At 55.2% G+C, this 17958-nt stretch overlaps 2 long non-coding RNA genes across 6 annotated transcripts; both read left to right on the forward strand.

Moving 5' to 3' along the window:
• The first annotated feature begins 6820 nt into the window (after positions 1-6820).
• On the forward strand, positions 6821-15122 carry LOC149997568 (uncharacterized). 5 transcript variants are annotated; one of them, XR_016514296.1, is made up of 8 exons: positions 6821-6900; positions 7601-7727; positions 10427-10504; positions 10973-11036; positions 11319-11420; positions 11568-11670; positions 12976-13068; positions 13202-13703. It is a non-coding gene; the product is annotated as an uncharacterized LOC149997568 (long non-coding RNA). The 5 variants fall into 5 exon arrangements; XR_016514297.1 differs by lacking the exons at positions 6821-6900; positions 7601-7727 and adding an exon at positions 9439-9497; XR_016514298.1 differs by lacking the exons at positions 6821-6900; positions 7601-7727; positions 13202-13703 and adding exons at positions 13747-13962; positions 15074-15122 and having other exon boundaries at positions 10350-10504.
• A 263-nt stretch (positions 15123-15385) lies between these two features.
• On the forward strand, positions 15386-15882 carry LOC149997569 (uncharacterized). The gene is made up of 2 exons (XR_016514372.1): positions 15386-15490; positions 15595-15882. It is a non-coding gene; the product is annotated as an uncharacterized LOC149997569 (long non-coding RNA).
• Positions 15883-17958: the final 2076 nt, after the last annotated feature.

The following is a 17958-nucleotide window of genomic DNA, read 5'->3' on the forward strand; positions in this document are numbered from 1 at the left end:
AGACCTAAGGACCAGGATCCCGCCCTGGGAACTGGGGGATGCAGTTTTCATGCCCACAGCCAAGCTGGGGAAGGAGTGGCACAAGGGCAAGGAAAACCGCCACAGAGCTTTCCTACCGTTTTCCAGTAGCCTTTTAAAAAATTCATTGTTTGCTTGATTGCTGTGAACCTTCGACCATTTATAAAGTTCTAACAAAATAGAGTTGTTTAAAAACAATTACTGTTTAGTAGAAATGATTTCCATTTTATACTCTTCTTGGAGATTGTTCCTGACAGGCTGGAGAACTGCTGCGTTCTTTATTAAAAGTCTTTAAAGTATTAAAAGTCCTAAGCTCATTGTAGACTCTACGGGTGTTATCTCTTTGTTGTGTTTTGCTTTTCTGATTTGTTGGTATGGGAGATGAAAAGGGATAGGTGTTGGAATTCAATATGAAAGAGTCATAATTAATATAACTCTGTTAAGCAACATAATTGATAGGATGAATTCTTTTATTCAGGCCTGCCTTTGGTCTGTTTATTTTAGTGTAAGTAGGGAATAAAGTGAACTAAATGCCTCAGGTAGTCTACTTTGTCTTGGGTTGCCTAGGAAAGCTTTTGAAATGCACACACTTGGTTTGTAAAGACTTTCATTTATTTTTATAGAGAGACGAAGGGAAGGAGAAAGGGAGAGAAACATCTACCGTTGCCTCTGGAATGCAGTCCCCGGGGTTGCGAGCCAGGCCTTTTCTGCCACCACGGTACCCGGATGCACCGCGTGCGCCCTCGGGGACCTCCGCCCCACCCACGGACGCGGCCTCCTGGGCCCGCTGCCTCCCTGCACTTGGCCCGCCACCAGTGCCCCCCGACGCCGGGCGCCTGCAGCCGGGCGCCCGCAGCAATGGTACCGGAGCCTCACGCACTCCCGGGGCCGGGCAGCCGGGTGGGCGGGAGCAGGGATGGAGAAAGCCAGCGGGGCAGCGCGGGGCCGGGATGGGCGGCCCTGTCGGCCAATGGCAGCCCAGAGCTTCAGCTAGCAAAGCCCTCGGCCAATGGGAGCCAGGGGTGGGGGCAAAGGGCAGGTCACTTGTGTGAGCAAGGAAGGTGGGCCGCGGGGATGGGACCTTCGGGTTTGGTGGGCTGGTGTCGCCGGCGGCAGAGGCAGAGTACTTACAGCTGCGGCGGCGGCGGCGGTGGCGAGGCGGTGTGTGACAGCGGCCGGAGCGGGAGCGGCGGCGACGGCGGTGGTTCCAGTGGCGGCGGAGGTAGGAGAGGCCGTCGGAGGGTCGGCGGGAGCGGGAGAGGCGGCCGTGGGACCCGGAGGCGGTGTCGGTGGGACCCGGCGGGGGCGGCGGTGAGATCCGGGGGGCGGCGGTGGGATCCGTGGGGCGGCGGTTGGACCCGTGGGGCGACGGTGGGACCCGTGGGGGGGGGGGGCGGTGGGACCCGGCGGCGGCGGCCGTGGGACCCGGAGGCGGTGGCGGTGGGACCCGGCGGCGGCGGCGATGAGACCCGGCGGGACCCAGAGGCTGCGGCGGCGGCGGCAATGAGACCCGGCGGGAACGGGAGGCGGCGGCGCCGGCGGTGGGACCCGGTGCGGCGGCGGTGCGACCCGGGCTGCGGCGGTTGGACCCGGCGGCGGTGGCGGTGGGTCCCGGCGGGACCCGGAGGCGGCGGCGAGACCCGGCGGGACCCGGCGGCGGCGACGGTGAAACCCGGCGGGGCCCGGCGGGGGCGGCGGTGGGACCCGCGGGCGGCGGATGGACCCGGCGGCGGTGGCGATGGGACCTGGGGGGGCGGCGGTGGGACCCGGCGGCGGCGGCGATGAGACCCGACGGGACCCGGAGGCGGCGGTGGCGGCGATTGAGACCCGGCGGAACCCGGCGGCGGCGGCGGCGGCGGCGATGGGACCCGCGGGGCGGCGGTGGGACCCGGGGCGGCGGCGGTGGGACCCGTTGCGGCGTCGGTGGGATCCGGGGGGCAGCGTTGAGACCCGGAGGCGGCGGCGGTGGGACGCGGGATGCGGCGTTTGGACCCGGCGGCTGTGGCGGTGGGTCCCGGGGGGCGGCTGTGGACCCGGTGGGCGGCGGTGGGACCTGGCGGCGGCGGCGATGAGACCCGGCGTGACCTGGAGGCGGCGGCGGCGGCCTTGAGACACGGCTGGGCCCGCGGGGGCGGCGGTAGTATCCCGGTGGCGGCGGTGGGACCCTTCGGCGGCGGCGATGAGACCCGGCGGGACCCTTAGGCGGCGGCGGCGGCGGCGGCGGCGGCGGCGGCGACGAGACCCGCCTAGACCCGGCGGCGGCGGCGTTGAGACACAGCTGGTCCCGTCGGGGGCGGCGTTTGGACCCGGCGGCGGCGGCGGTGGAACCCGGTGCGACGGCGGTGTGTCCCGGAGGCGGCAGCGGTGGGATCCGGGGGGCGGCGATGAAACCCGGAAGCGGCGGCGATGGGACCCGGGATGCGGCGTTTGGACCCGGCGGCGGTGGCGGTGGGACCTGTGGGGCGGCGGTGGGACCCGGCGGCGTTGCCGGTGGGATCTGGGTGGCGGCGGTGGGACCCGGGGGGTGGCGGTGGGACCCGGCGGCGGCAGTGGGCCTCGGCGGCGGCGGCGATGAGACCCGGCGGAACCCGGCGGCGGCGGCGGCGTTGAGACACGTCTGGGCCCGCGGGGGCGGCGGTGGTATCCCGGTGGCTGCGGTGGGACCCGGGGGCGGCTGTTGGACCCGGCGGCGGTGGCGGTGGGACCTGTGGGGCGGCGGTGGGACCCGGCGGCGGCGGCGATGACACCTGGCGGGAACGGGAGACGGCGGCGGCGGCGATGAGACCTGGCGGTACCTGGCGTCGGCGGCTGCAATGAGACCCGGCGTGCCCCGGCGGGGGCGGCGTCGTCGGTGGGACCCGGCGGCGGTGGCGATGAGACCCGACGTGACCCGGAGGAGGCGGCGGCGGCGGTGAGACCCGGCGGGACCCGACGGCGGCGGCGGTGAGACACGTTGGGGCTCGGCGGAGGCGTCGGTGGGATCCCGGGGGCGGCGGTGGGACCCGGGTGGCGTCGGTGGGACCCGGGTTGCGCCGTTTGGACCCGGCGGCGGTGGCGGTGGGTCCCGTGGGGCGGCTGTGGACCCGGTGGGCGGCGGCGAGACCCGGGGGGCGGCGGTGGGACCCGTGGGGCGGCGGTGGGACCCGGCGGCGGCGGCGATGAGACCCTGCGTGACCCCGAGGCGGCGGCGGCGGCGATGAGACCCGACGGGACCCTGAGGCGGCGGCGGTGGGACCCCTGTGGCGGCGGCGGTGTGACCTGGAGGGCGGCGGTGGGACCCGGCGGCGTTGCCGGTGGGATCTGGGTGGCGGCGGTGGGACCCGGGGGGTGGCGGTGGGACCCGGCGGCGGCAGTGGGCCTCGGCGGCGGCGGCGATGACACCCGGCGGGACCCAGAGGCGGCGGCGGCGGCGGCGATGAGACCCGGCGAGACCCGGTGGCGGCGGCGTTGTGATCCCGGGGGCGGCGTTAGGACCCGGCGGCGGTTGCGGTGGGTCCCGGGGGGCGGCTGTGGACCCCGTAGGCGGCGGTGGGACCCGGCGGCGTCAATGAGACCCAGCGGGACCCGGCGGCGGCGGCGGCGGCGGCGGTGAGACACGGCGGGGCCCGGCGGTGGCGGTGGCGGCGGCGGCCATGTGACCCGGCGGGACACGGCGACGGCGGCGGCGGTGAGACACGGCGGGGCCCGGCGTGGGCGGCGGTGTGACACGGCGTCGGCCTCGATGAGACCCGGCGGGACCCGGACCCGGCGGCGGCGACGGTGAGACCCGTCGGTGCCCGGCGGGGGCGGCGTTGGATCTCGTGTGCGGCGATGTGACCCGGGGGGCGGCGATGGGACCAGCGCGCGGATGTTGGACCCGGCGGGCGGCGGTGGGACCCGTGGGGAGGCTGTGCGACCCGGAGGCGGCGACTATGAGACCCGACGGGACCCGGAGGCGGCGGCGGCGGCGGTGAGACCGGGCGTGACCTGGCGGCGGCGGCGCTGGGACCCGTTGGGGCCCGGCGGAGGCGTCGGTGGGATCCCGGGGGCGGCGGTGGGACTCGGCGGCGGCGGCGATGGGGCCCGGCGGGACTGGGAGGCGGCGGCGGCGGCGACGGCGGTGGTGATGAGACCTGGCGGGGCCCGGCGGTGGCGGCTGTGGGATCTCGGTGGCGGCGGTGGGACCCGGGGCGACGTTTGGACCCGGCGGAGGCGGCGGCGATTGGACCCGGCGGGGGCGGAGGTGGGACCCGGCGGCGGCGCGATGAGACCCGGCGGGACCCGGCGGCGGCGGCGATGAGACCCGGCGTGACTCGGCGGCGTCGTGCGTCGGACCCAGATGGCGGCGTTTGGACCCGGCGGCCGTGTCGGTGGGACCCGGTGCCTCGGCGGCGGCGATGTGACCCGACGGTACCCGGCGGCCTCTACGGTGAGACCCGGCGGGGCCCGGCGGGGGCGGCGGTGGGATCCCGTGTGCGGCGGTGGGACCCGGGGGCGGCCTTTGGACCCGGCGGCGGTGGCGGTGGGACCTGGGGGGTGGCGGTGGGACCCGGCGGCGGCGGCGATGAGACCCGGCGGGACCCGGAGGCGGCGTCGTCGCCGGTGAGACCCGGCGGACCCGGAGGCGGCGGCGGTGAGACACGGCGGACCCGGAGGCGGCGGCGGCGGCGATGAGACCCGGCGGACCCGGAGGCGGCGGCGGTGAGACCCGGCGGACCCGGAGGCGGCGGCGGTGAGACCCGGCGGACCCGGAGGCGGCGGCGGCGGCGATGAGACCCGGCGGGGCCCGCGGGGGCGGCGGTGGGACCCGGCGGCGGCGGCGGTGAGACCCGGCGGGGCCCGCGGGGGCGGCGGTGTGATCTCGGTGCCGGCGGTGGGACCCGGGCGGCGGCGTTTGGACCCGGCGCGGGCGTAAGTGGGACCCAGCGGCGGTGGGACCCGGCGGGACCCGGGGGTGGCCGCCGTGGGACCCGGCCGGACCCGCAGGGCGGCTTTTGGACTCGTCGCCACCGTCAGTGGGACCCGGTGCGGCGGCGGTGGGACCCGGAGTGGCGTCGTTGGGACCCGGTGGCGGCGGCGTTGGGACCTGGGGGGCGGAGGTGGGACCCAACGGCGGCGGCGGCGGCGGGACCCGGGGAGCCGCGGTGGACTCGGAGGCGGCGGCGGTCGGACTCGGGGCGCGGCGGTGGGACCCGGCGTCGGCGGCGGGACGGGGGCGGGGTCCGGCGGCGGCGGCGGCGGGACGGGGGCGGGGGTCCGGCGGCGGCGGCGGCGGCGGCGGGACGGGGGCGGGGGTCCGGCGGCGGCGGCGGCGGGACGGGGGCGGGGGGCCGGCGGCGGCGGCGGCGGGACGAGGGCGGGGGGCCGGCGGCGGCGGCGGCGGGACGGGGGCGGGGGTCCGGCGGCGGCGGCGGCGGGACGGGGGCGGGGGGCCGGCGGCGGCGGCGGCGGCGGGACGAGGGCGGGGGTCCGGCGGCGGCGGCGGCGGGACGGGGGCGGGGGGCCGGCGGCGGCGGCGGCGGCGGCGGGAGCTGGGGCGTCGGTGGAAGTGCTATTGGCCACCGTCCCTCCCGCCGCCGCCGCTCGAGGCCCTCCCGCCAATAGCACCTCCGCCGCCGTCCCCACTTCTGTCAAAGACTCCGCCGCTGATCCGACAGGCGGGGCCACCGACCCTGCACCGGCCGCCCCCGGCTCTCCGACGTCCTCTCCTACCTCCTCTGCCACTGGGACCGCCGCCACCACTACCACTCCAGCCGCTGCCACGCACCGCTCCTGCCGCACCCGATCCCGCTGCCGCCGTCCCCGGTACCACCGCCGCCGCCCCCGCTCCAGCCGCCCCCGGCCACGGTCCCAGCGGCAGCAGAGGTAGGAGAGGCCGTCGGAGAGCCGTCGGAGAGCCAGCGGTGGCCGGTGCAGGGTCGGTGGCCCCGCCTGTCGGATCAGCGGCGGAGTCTTGGACAGAAGCCACGTTCGCATGCGCCTGCCCGTGCCCCAGCCGGAGATGGAGAAACTGCAAGCAAAGTAATACACACCGACGGGAGCAGAAGACCTCAGCCGGTCAGAAGGATTGAGGTACTTTGTGATGCTTCTATGATCTTAGCAAACTTTTTATGCCACCGAGTGGAACCTGCTTCATTGCCCTAGGAGTCTTTTGTATAGCCCCGATAATGAGTGAGACATCCTTTGACCTGAGTGATTAGATGCCTCTAGAATCTGTAAATATGACATAAATGACTGCATTTTCCCGAAGGTGGTGGCACTGGCTGTAAGTGATGATGGAGGAAGCAGCGATGGGCGCAGTTCATCACAGGAATTAGTGTGGGGAAGGCCAGGGGAGGGGGAGCGAGGGCTGGGTGCAGGTGGGCCAGGCTGGGGGTCATGGGGGACATCTGGAATGCAGCCCGCCTGGGGACTGAACCTGACCGCGAATCGAATGGATGACCTTTCACTTTGCGGGACGATGCCCAGCCGACTCGCCGCACCGGTTCGTCAGGGCTGCGCAAACTCATTTCAAGACAAAAAGTAAAACAATAAACACAACAAATAACATACAAAAAAAGTAAGTTCCTTTTTTTTATAATCTTTAGAATTTCGCCTTTTTCTGCCTTTTAAATTTATGTTGTATATATCAAGTATGATTTTTTACTGCTATACCATCTGATGGCTTTTCTGTTTTTCTGTAATTATTCAATGCAAAATACGCAGCCAATGTTCCAGGAGAGCTGGAGCTGGATGGGTGTGCTCTTTGTGCACTGCAAGAAGGTCGTGTTGGTTCTCATGTAAAGCACTTGAAACTGACATCAATGCCTGTTAAGCGAAGACGGGCATGCTATGGGGACATTTCATCCTTGTTCCCTCTGGCTTGAAAGTTCTGGTGTTTCTGAAGTCAATGGCCTGATGAAGGCAAGTTGTCTATTTCAACCCAATATTCTGCCCTGTGCTTTCAAAGCTTTGACACAAATCTGTCCGTGTCATGGGTCACGTATACTTCTTTATACTCCTAGCTCTTGGCTCAGTGCTCCTAGTTCACATAGGTTCATGTACACATAGTTTTTCTCAGATAGCTTTAATGATGCCGTTTTCTAAGGAGAGAATTCTGGTCAGTCTTTTCCTATTTCTTTGCCGTTGCCGTTGGCAAGTACCCAAAATGCTAGATTGGGGGATTCGAAAAACAGTTAAAAAGATGTGATCACAGGTGGCTTCCCGCCCCCCGGGCCTTCTTCTGCTTTGTGCTTTTCTGGAATTTTTACAGTGAATTTCTTTTGTAAATGAAAAAAAAATTTCTCCCCACTGGAATACATTGTATTCAGTCTCAATAAATGCAAAGGAGATACCAATGATATTTCACATTGTTTTTCCTCAAAGCACTGAACAAATAAAAAATAGATTTAAAATACAGCCATTTCCAAATTATTACATCTTTATATACTTCATTCCTAAGGGGACTGTTTTGTTTGGATCCGAGGGATTATAGTGCTTTGTTGTCTACATGTGTACATACACTTTTTTAATTTCTTTTTTTATTATAACTGAAAATTTGAAGTTTAGTTTGTTTTCATGCATTGCTTTCTCTTTTGATTTTTATTATTTGGTTTGCATCTAGACTGCAAACAAAATAATACGTACCATCCGGAGTAGGAGGCCTCAGCTGTTCAGAAGTATTAAGGCCCTTTGTGATGCTTCTATGATGTTAGCAAACTTTGATGCCACTCAGTGGAAGACTCAGAGTGGTATGTATCTAAAGAATGAGTGTTCACTTCTGGCTATGTTACTTTCTGTGGGGATATATTAATTTTGGAACCCATATGTTAATCTCTCTAAGATCACCAGCAGTACTGTAATTACAGATATGAAGGTCCTGATGATCACAATTCACACATGATGGAAAACTTAATTTTTATCTAATAGCTTCAACCCCGTCCACTTTTCCACTTGATATCCTTTGGTGCGACTGATAATAAATGACTGCACTGACTTCATTATTTGATTTCTCTGGGTAATCGTCTGTTGCAGAGAACTGTAGAGAAGCAAGTCCTTTAACTGAATAGCTGAGAGTTTTCAGGGTCAAAAGTGTTTTAGAATGGTGTTAGTTACTCACTGTGCCCTTGGAGTGAAAAGTGAAAAGGCTTCCATTTCCTCCATAGAATGCCTTGCCCGTAATCCATCCCTCTTCTTGCTGGGTCTGTACGATGGCTATAAGCTGCTGTAGTTTTTGGTTATATGCCCTCACTTATCAGTATCTTTCTCCCCATGCTTTAATAATGATATTGCTTTTTCTGTTCAGAATCAGAGCTTCCCCTTTAAATCCTTACTACTTTGAGATAAGAATGAGACTTCTCGTTGTGTTCCTCTAAGCAAACAAAAAGTATCATCAAGCCCTTTATTTCCTTTTAAATAGTAATGTGGCAGGAGTATATTATGTCATCATCTAATGTAATTTTTTTTTTTTAAGCATGTAATTACCTTACGGTGCTCAGCCCAGCCCTCAGACGGAATGCGGCCACCGAGCAGGGGCAGGTCACCTGCAGACGCGCCGTGAGCCGTGCTGACCATCGCCTGCTCTGACCCTGAGCTGCGTCGGGTCCTGAGCCCCGGGGTCTTCGTTTCTAAGCCAGGGCCTGAGCCACGGAGCAGCGGCCGGTCGGGGCTGTGGCATCTGCTGAATGGGGCTGTAGTTCAGTGCTAGTCCTCCGTTTTTGGTTGTCACTGAAACCTCTGTATTTTAAATACAAAAGACATAAGTAGTCTAAGTTTGAGTTTGAAATGAGAGGTGCGGTGGGGCATGGCTTTCTCAGGTACAGTGAGAGCAGTCAGCCGTGCCGTGCCGTCTGTGCTCTGAGCTGAGCAGAGAAGGAGGCGAGGCCAATAGACTCAAACTCTCGATGAGCCTGAAGACTGTTTAATAAGTGTGCGGGAGAAGAGGTTAGATTAGAATGTGGAATTTAAGATTTCTAAGCAGGTGTAGTTTTCGGAAATTAGAAACTATACAGTATAATCCGCATAAATGGTTTACTGAAAGAGAGTAAAATGGAATTACCTTGGAAAGAGATGAAGGATATTATGAATATAAAATGACTTTATATATCGCTCCTCTGCATTTTAAATTCTACCTGCAACTACTTCATTTTTGAAATCACCTTTTAATCAAGATTTCTCTAATTCTGTCCAGAAGTAGTCCATGTGTGTTTTATTGGAGGTGGACCTCCTAAACAGTGGTAGGGATGAGGAAGTCAGGCAGAGCAGAAAGAGAATAAACTAGTGTGCGCTGTAGTACTGAGGGGATCCGGGCGACGAGTCATTTGGTGCCTCTGCAAAGTTTATGTGCCAGTTGGGAAGAAAGTCAGTTAGCTGTGGAGCCTCCGAACCTCACTGTAATTTTCACTCAGAAGTTGCTTTTGAACCAGGTAAACTCCTTCTTGCTCCCGAAACAGTCCTTTTAGACTCGCCAGAGACATCGTGGATGGGATGGGCATTACTGGTGTTGAAGGCATCTTCGGAAGGTAAGTGATGGAACGTAAGGTAAAGACGATGATTTTTGACGCCACGATTATTTGGATAGTCGATTTCTATAGGTTATAGAATTCATTGCTAGAATTACATCTCAGTGCTTTGCCAGTACTAAGGGCCAGACCCTGGGTGAAAATGATAATCATTTCCCCTTCTTTCAGATAACCTGGGACCTCCTCCAGTATATCCTATGGACTGTCCTTCCCAACTTCTTCTGGAAGACTCCCACCTTTGCCTTTAATACCTCTGTTCTAGCTAACTCTTCTTTTTTACTGCTGAAACTCCTATCGGGCGCTCACAGTCGGGCTCATATGCCTTCCCAAAGGAGCTTACGGTCCACCTCGAATGTCTGCTACAAGAAATGTGCAGTTCCCTGTAGCTTTCCCACCATAGGTCTCTATACTCAGCTTTTAATGGGGCAGAGTCTAGTCAAAGTAAACTAATAATTACCATCATGAGTGACTGAAAGAAATATGTTGTAGTATTGTATCATTATATTTGCAGATATTTTAATTAATGTATAGTTGACATAGCATCTTAGATTACTTTCAGGTGCTGGACGACGTAAGGATCCGACATTTACATACCGTACTAGATTGACCATCATCTAGTAGCCATAGGTCACCATACAAAACTATTACAAGGTTATTGACTGTATTCCCTGTGTTGTATATTACATCCCTATGACTTACTTATTTTATAACGGAAAGTTTGTATCTCTTAATCCCTTTCACCTTTTCATTCATCCCCCACTCCCACCCCAGGGCAACCATTAGCCTGTTCTCTGCATCTGTGAGTCTGTTTCTGATTTCTTTTGTTGGTTTTGTTTTTTGTTTTCTGTTTTAGATCCCACATAGAAGTGAAATCGTAGCGTGCACGTCTTTCTTTGTCTGACTTCTTTCACTGGTATAACACCCTTTAGGTCCATCTAACGGCTACTGTTGCTGTTGCTTGGGGAGACACATCTGAAGAAAATATTGCTAGGGCTGACGTCAAAGAGGTGAGTGCCTATGTTTTCTTCTAGGAGTTTTAATGGTTCTTAGGTCGTACATTTAAGTCTTTAATGCATTTTGAGTTTATGATTGTGTACGGTGTAAAAACGTTGTCCAGTGTTCGTTTCTCACGTGTATCTGTCCAGTTTTCCCAACACCATCGAGGAGGCTCTCCTTCCCCGTCGTGTACCCTTGCCTCCTCGGCTGTGGGTGAAGTAGCCGTATAATGTGGGTTCGTCTCTGGGTTCTGTATTCTGTTTCATGTAGACATATATTTGTACTGATTTCAGAAAATTCTACTGAAAGCCCACTCTGCCAAGTACTACACTCTTTGAGATATGAATTTGGAAGTTATTATCAAGAATGGTCTGGGTATGCCACACATGACATAGCTAGCTAGCTAGACAGACAGACAGAGAGACAGATGTGGAAAACACTGGTGTGTAACAAAAGCCATATTTATAATGTGGTTGTAGGTGCTGTGAGAAAACCACGGAGGTTAAGAGGAGCTCTCGGGAGACCCTGTTAACCACTGTAGAGGTAAAGTATATTGCAAGGAACTCTTTATTCCTCTACCCGAGGCACTGTCTTGTCAACAAGACACTGCTTTGAGGAACAGCGCTTCCTTTTAATGTGGTGGGCCGGTGCCCAGCAGCGGGAGGGCGGGCTTGCACACAGCAGTAAAGAAAGACTGGTGTGGAATGCCTGCAGTTCCCTCGGGTCTCTCACAGTGTTAGAGCAGAGCAAGCAATCTCCGGTCTTTGGTACGTAAATCAGCACGTGGGCATCTCAGACCCTTCTTTTGGTATTCATTGTCTTCAGAATGGAGTCCGTTGCAGCACTGAGAGGATTCAGGTTATCTCCTCTTCCCCCCGCCAGGTTCTGAACCAGGTCGTCAGACACATGGGCGTCAGAGTCAGCGTGGTTAGTCGGGGCTGAGGAGTGCGGGCCAGACTGGCTTGCGTCTGGGCCTCTCTGCTGTCCTAGCCTTGGGATGGTCGGTCACCCAGCGGGGCTTTGAACCTGCAGGTCACACACACTCCATTAGGCCCTCTGCCTCATGTTCAACAGGGCAGAAAGGGAAGGCAGTCCTGAAATTTCCAGTGTTTCTGACCCTGGCTCTACCCAGCAGGAACTGTGTCCCTAAGGCAGCCATTGACCATCCTGGGAAAAGGTACTTGCGGCAAGAGGCGAGGAGTCTTCCTCCTCAGGGAAACGTGGGAGGTGGAGGATGGGCAGACTCACTTACATCCCTGCGGTTTTTGTTCCTTCAGGCTGGTGGGGCTGGGCCTGGCTGGACTTCAGTGTCCCCTGTACTGTCTTTAAAAAATATCGACACTGACCAAATGCAAACCAAATGTTTAGGGATGTGTCAGGAACATCGACATGTTTTAAATGCTCTCCCGCTGTGCAGCCAGAGCTGAGAATCGCTGTCTTTAATTCACTGGCATTAACCACTAAGCCTCTGATCAGGCAACAAGGGTGGGGCTGCATCCTGTGTGGAGTGAAAGGAACGGTCTGTTAGGACGGTCCTGTGTCCACCCTTAGGAACCGAAGGCTTCATTATAGGTCTCTGCAGTGCTGGTGGCGTTATAGATTTTTGCTAGAAAGGGGGTGCTGTAAAGGACCCCAGTGGTGTGTTGGCCATTTAAGCAATGAGGCCACGCTGTTCGCAAGACGGAATAAAACGCATTCCCTCTTCTTTTCTCCGTCTCAGTTATGTTACTACACACACTATTGATTACAGTTTGCCATTGACTCCGCAGTCAGAGTCAACGATAACCTGGATGTCTCCATAATGGAGAAATGAAAGTCTAAAGTCAAATTGTCTTGCCTTTTTGTGTTTAAGGTAAAAAGGCCAAACTTCTCCAATTAATTTAAGATCCAAAGAAGTTTAAAAGATTCCCCAATAGTTTCCTCTGCTCACTCTCAGGCAGAAGGGTCTTTCACGCCTGGGTAGATCTGGGCTTCCTTTAGGAGCCGTGTGCTGAGTGAACACCTGCTGGCAGAGGGTCGTTTCTTCCAGGACTCAGAAGAGTTAGTAGTCAAATGTCAGACTGCTCCTGAGCTTCATTCTTTCGATAGTCACAGGGTATAAGTGAGAGAAGCCACAGCGGCCAGGGCCCCGAGGGGTCCCTGCAGCAGTGTAAGGGCTTTAGGTTCTGCTGAGTGAGATGGAAACTGCGGGAGGGCTGTGAGCCCGAGAAATGACTTGCATCTCCACCTGCAATACCCGTGTCACTGAAAAGGTCACCGTCTCGTGATTTGTGTATTTGACACTGAGGTACCCGATCTTCCCTCCGTGAATGTTCAAATTTCCTGAAATCATTTGATTGTCCCAGTCGTTGCGAGTAGTTTGCCAGTTGAAGGCTGTGCATCTTCGGCTTTAGGAGGTGCTTCTCAGTGGCAGCAGGGGTCCCGGTCCTGCAGATGCCAGTCCTGGCCCCTCTCTTGTAATTCATTGCTTTTCCTCTCTTAGGTTTCACTGGGCCCCAGTCACTGTCTCTGACGGAATAGCAGCTCAAACATCTCCTTGCTCACCAAACCCCTCTCTAGGAGCGCCTTGGCCCAGGTGTGCTTCCCTGCCCCTCTCAGCACCTTTGTCCCCTCTGGCCTTCATGATCGCTCTTTCTTCATAACAGACCGCTGGGTCCTCCAAGATGTTAATCAGCTCCACTAAGCAGATCTCTTTCTTTGCCTCACAGGTTCTCAGCCAAGGGCAGTTCTGTCTCCTAGAGGATAGCCGGCAGTGTCTAAAGACATTTTTGATTTTCAGACAGGGGCAGAGGGGTGAAGAGGATACGCTCGACACTTAGCCGGTTTCGGCCAGGGAGGCCGCTAAACGTCCCGTATACAGGGCCGCCCTCGCAACTGGGAAGGGTCCGATGCCGCGGCCCACGCAGCGCGATGTCGGACCTAAGAGACCAGAGAGCGTGTCGACCTGGAGATTCAGAGAAAAACGCAGACACAAGACACAAGATGAATGCAAAGCGGGGGTCCGGTGGCCCGTTGCCCTCGGATGGAGAGACAGTGACACAGGCCTGAGTCCACCAAGTTTATTTATAACGTTCCAGTACATCAGCTACTGACATCAGCAGTCAGGAGGGAAAACTAACAAGTGAAACTTCTAAGAAACGAAACTGATGAGAAACCCCTGAGAAAGCTGCAGGCGGCGCGTTCTCAGATTTCTCGCAAGTAGCTCCTGCTCTAACCCAGTAGTCAGGATGTCCCCTGCTCCTGCTGCTGCCAGCCGGCGCGGCTCCAGCCCTCGTATTCGGTCAGGCAAGACCTTGCAAATACCTGATCCCGGCCAAGCGAGCTGGCCTTCCTTTTGGAACTTCAGCTTTCACCGTGCCCTACAGTCCAGCCCCAAAAGGTGCACAGCGCAGGGACTGAGACACCCTGCTCCAGCTTAATCGGCCTCTCTTCCCGTATTGTCTTCTCTCAGCCACTTCTGTTCTAACAGGTAAGACTGCGGTATGTTTTTTAAATCACTTCCTTCTTGATTTTAGAGTTTGCATATGTGATTCCTAACACACATCCTTGGGTTGGAAATACTTTGCGTTGTTTCTCTACTCCAACCCAAGAAGACCATAGAGTCTCTTTATAATTGAGGCCTTCATTCCTTTTCATTAGTTGATTAGTAAAAGATTCCTTCCTTTGGCGGTGAAACTGGTTTGGATCTCTGAAATCTAAAGCCATGTCAGTGCTCTACTTGAAATCACATAGGGGCCCTGAACTTGTGGACAAACCACTTATATTCACAGTCGGTCCCGCCACACTTTTTAATGGGCCTGGAGGACGCTCAGAACCGCATAAACAGACACCAGATTTTGGTACTGCTGATTCAGTACATTAAACATGTAATGCTAAATACATTGTCCAGTCTCAGCCCGAAGACCTGCTGGGAAACGCAGTAAAGCCATCAGTAAAAAAAGCGTTCTTAACTTTATAATGCCGGAGTATCCTGCAACGTCCCTCATACCTAGAATTGAGTCTTCAGTTTTTATTAAGACCTGTGTGGTAAGCACTTGCTAAGATACGTTTTAAAAAATGTTGGTGCTTATAAACAGCAGAGGCAGTTAGCTGTTCTGAATTGTCAAGGTCATCCATCCCTCACGACCTCCCTTACTAAAATTTGTGATGTCAAGCCACTTGCTCTGGCCATACCAGTTATTTTGGTATTAAAATGTTTCTCCATGTATAACTTAAGATGCCAACCACAGCACTAGATCTTGTGTTTTGAGGAGCTTTCAATAAGTTAGACCTTTTTCTCTTCACTCAAAGTTGGAACTAATTGAGGGGGAAAAAAAGAGAGGGGGAAAAAAAAACCCCACAGAAGAGCCTTGGGAATGGGAATAGGATAGAGAGCAAAATGTCAGGTTGCTGCTATGAAAACTCTTGGAGAACAAGACTCAGGAGTGAGGTCAGCAGGGTTGCCAGTGCTGTCACACTCGTAGCCTAGCCTAGCCTAGCCTAGCGTCGTGCGTGAGAATTGGGCCTGCAATGTAAACGCCCTCACCCAGCACAGGGAGAGAGGAGAAGGACAGTGACTGGTGCTTATCTCCTTTTAATAGATCAGTTTCACCACATGAGGAAACACGAGTCGAGGGATGTCACTGCCCCGAACAGTGGCCCGGGAAGGAATTCATTCAGAATGGGGTGAGAAGCCCGGAGCCTCGTACGACTGTAGGTCCCTCCACAAGAAACAAGAAGCCTGTGCGCGCAGTAAGTCTGTCCCTCCCCCAGTCAACTACCACGTGACTGGCCTCTGCTAGTTTTATAACACTGTTCCTGCTGTTACTAAATACGCCATCAAGGTGCATTTTGTTCTTCTAACACGTATGTTCTCCTTTCTAGGTCCTCCCGTATGCTCCTCTGTGTGACTGGACCATGAACCCTTCGAAAGCTTTGTATTCACAGCAGGGGCTGGGGATGAAACTGAGCTCCACTTCACTCTGAATGCGGACGACCAGGAACGCAAACAGTCTCCGGTGAGCAGAATTTTAGGAAGAGCCGTCAGTTGTTCAGATTTTCCTATTCCCGAGGCCCTTTGAAATGATCTGCCTCATTAATGCCTTTGTGTTCTTGTCATTAGTGAAATTGGCCAGAGTTTCAACAAAGTTCCTGAGGATCTCTTGATGAGAATACAAGAGAAGCTCAAAGGAGTGGAGGAAGGAGCTGTGCTCAGTGTGGGTGGACGAGCCAGTTTACTCCTACAACAGGCCATGGACCCCCAAGACCTCCGCCGACCTTCCCCAGGGTGGAAAACTTGCGTGTGATATTCAGCATATGAATCACTCTTGAATTCAACCTTTGGAAATTATACGCTGGCCTTTATCTCGAACCCACGCACATACGTTGAATATATAGTATTACTCCTTAACTAAGCAAACTAGCTACTGTGTTTTTTAAAAAAAATGTGAACTTCTCACTTGGGTCACTTAGACATGCCTTGAGGGTCTCAAGGAACATCTCTTCCTGCGCCCTTCAGACATAATTGTCATTCATGCTCCGTTTCTTGGCTAAACAGCTATTTGTTTTTCTTCTCAAGTACACGCTGTATCATTTTCAGTAGAATCTCTAACTTGACGCTTCAGCTGAAACAGGCAGCGGGAAAACAAGAGCATCACTGGCAGCTTTTCCTCTAGGATGAGTACAACAAATGTCCTGCTGGTTTTGAGGTGGCCTTTCCTTACAACCTGCTTCCCCGATTTTACGTATGAATGAAAGATATTCAATATTCGTATGTAAAAGGAAGAAAGCCCCTTCAAAATAGTAACCACCTCTATATAGCATGGTCAAACTACCTTAAAAATAAGCAATGTTAAAAACAAGTTAGTGTTTAAGGAAGTATGTTTGGATTTTCAATAGCAAAATCATGCAAGGTTACTGGATAAAGAGTTGTTATATTGTGGAGAACACATTTCAGAGACACAGATATAGTATGGTTACTAGTTTTAAAAAATGTATCTTGGACCTACTCGTTCTTTTCTCTTTATCTTTGAAGCTCTCTGTGTTTCCTATTACTTCTCTTTGGGTGATGCCTTTTTCTCTGTTTTCTAGTTCATGAATTAGCTTGTCAGCTGTTCATATAACCTCCTAAAATTATTGATTGGGTTGCTGTTAATTTCTAGCTGCGTATCATTCTTCAGATCTGCCTGTTGTTTCAGGGTGCCTAGTTGGTTTTTTAACTTTTCAGTTCCTTTTACGTCAGTGGTCACTTTATACATGCTCATTTTATAGTGTCTCGAATAGTTCTATTAAAACAATTTCCTCTTGTCTGTATGTGTTGATTCTCATATCTGGTAGACTGTTTACGCAGGTATTTTGTAGTTTTGAAAGAGGAGCTCATTTTCAGCAGGGCTTTCTCTGTACTACTCTTGAGTGACGTGTTAAGAATAGTGCCTTCTGGATAAGTTTTGTGTCTCCTTATGTCCTATTCCCAGGGCTGTTACCGACAAAGGACCGCTATTATTTTAATTTCTCAGCTTCAGAGTTTCCAGACCTCAAGAGGAATGTGCAGACCCCCCCAGGCCAGGACAGACACTTTTCCTCTTCACCTGCCTGTCCTAGTGGCAGAGTGTTCTCTTGACTTCCCTTTCACTGAGGGGTCATCCGCGACTTGCCTCCTGTTTATGGAGGGCTTCGGGGGAGGGGCATTTAATGCCCACCTGCTGCCTTTTGCAAGGCCAAGGTTCCATGAGTTCCCTTATAGCTTGTTCAAGCTGAAACCCACAGGTTGATGATGAGATGGGCAAATTGTGCCAGGCCAGCTAGGAGAGCTAGAATGTCAGCTCACAGCTTATGTGTCTACTTTTCAGTTTCCTTCCATTTTGGCCCTCAGGATGTCCCCTTACTTTCTTGTAAGTTCTCCTCTTCATGTAATAGATTGTTTCTTACATCTTCTTCAGCATTTCTGTGTTTTGTTGCAGAGGAAGAGTTGAGCTATCGAGTTTGCTCCACAGCTAGAAATGGGACACTTTCCTGTCTCCATACTGTCATCAGATAACAAGTAAAACTACTGACTTACCTATTGGTGAATAGAATTCCTCTTCCACCCTTAGGAAGGTGTTCGTTTCTGCTGCAGAGATTAAGAAATGGGTGGTTGAACTTTCCTCGTATTGTTTAGGTAACCAGCTTATGTAAATAGTTGTTTCTCTTTTGAAGGGTTAGCGTTTCTGTCTCTTGCCAATAGCAAGCACTCACTCAGCTCTTAGCTCCCCATCTTCCTCCCCCTCCTCAAACAATCTCTAGCACTTTGTAGACTATAAATTTCTTGGTTTGGTTTCTGGAGAGCTGTTCTTAATATTATTTTTCCTTTCCACTTGCAAACTCATCTCGGTGTATCTTCTTCTTCTAGGCTGACTTCACTGGTCATAAAACTACCATTATATACCAAAGATTAGTAAATCAAAGGAATGTATGCAACTTCGAATGTCTTTAGTTAAGAAAGCCTTGA

This window comes from Furipterus horrens, unplaced genomic scaffold, assembly GCF_987537825.1.
Source record: "Furipterus horrens unplaced genomic scaffold, mFurHor1.1.pri manual_scaffold_11, whole genome shotgun sequence".
In the NCBI taxonomy this organism is placed as follows: Eukaryota; Metazoa; Chordata; class Mammalia; order Chiroptera; family Furipteridae; genus Furipterus; species Furipterus horrens.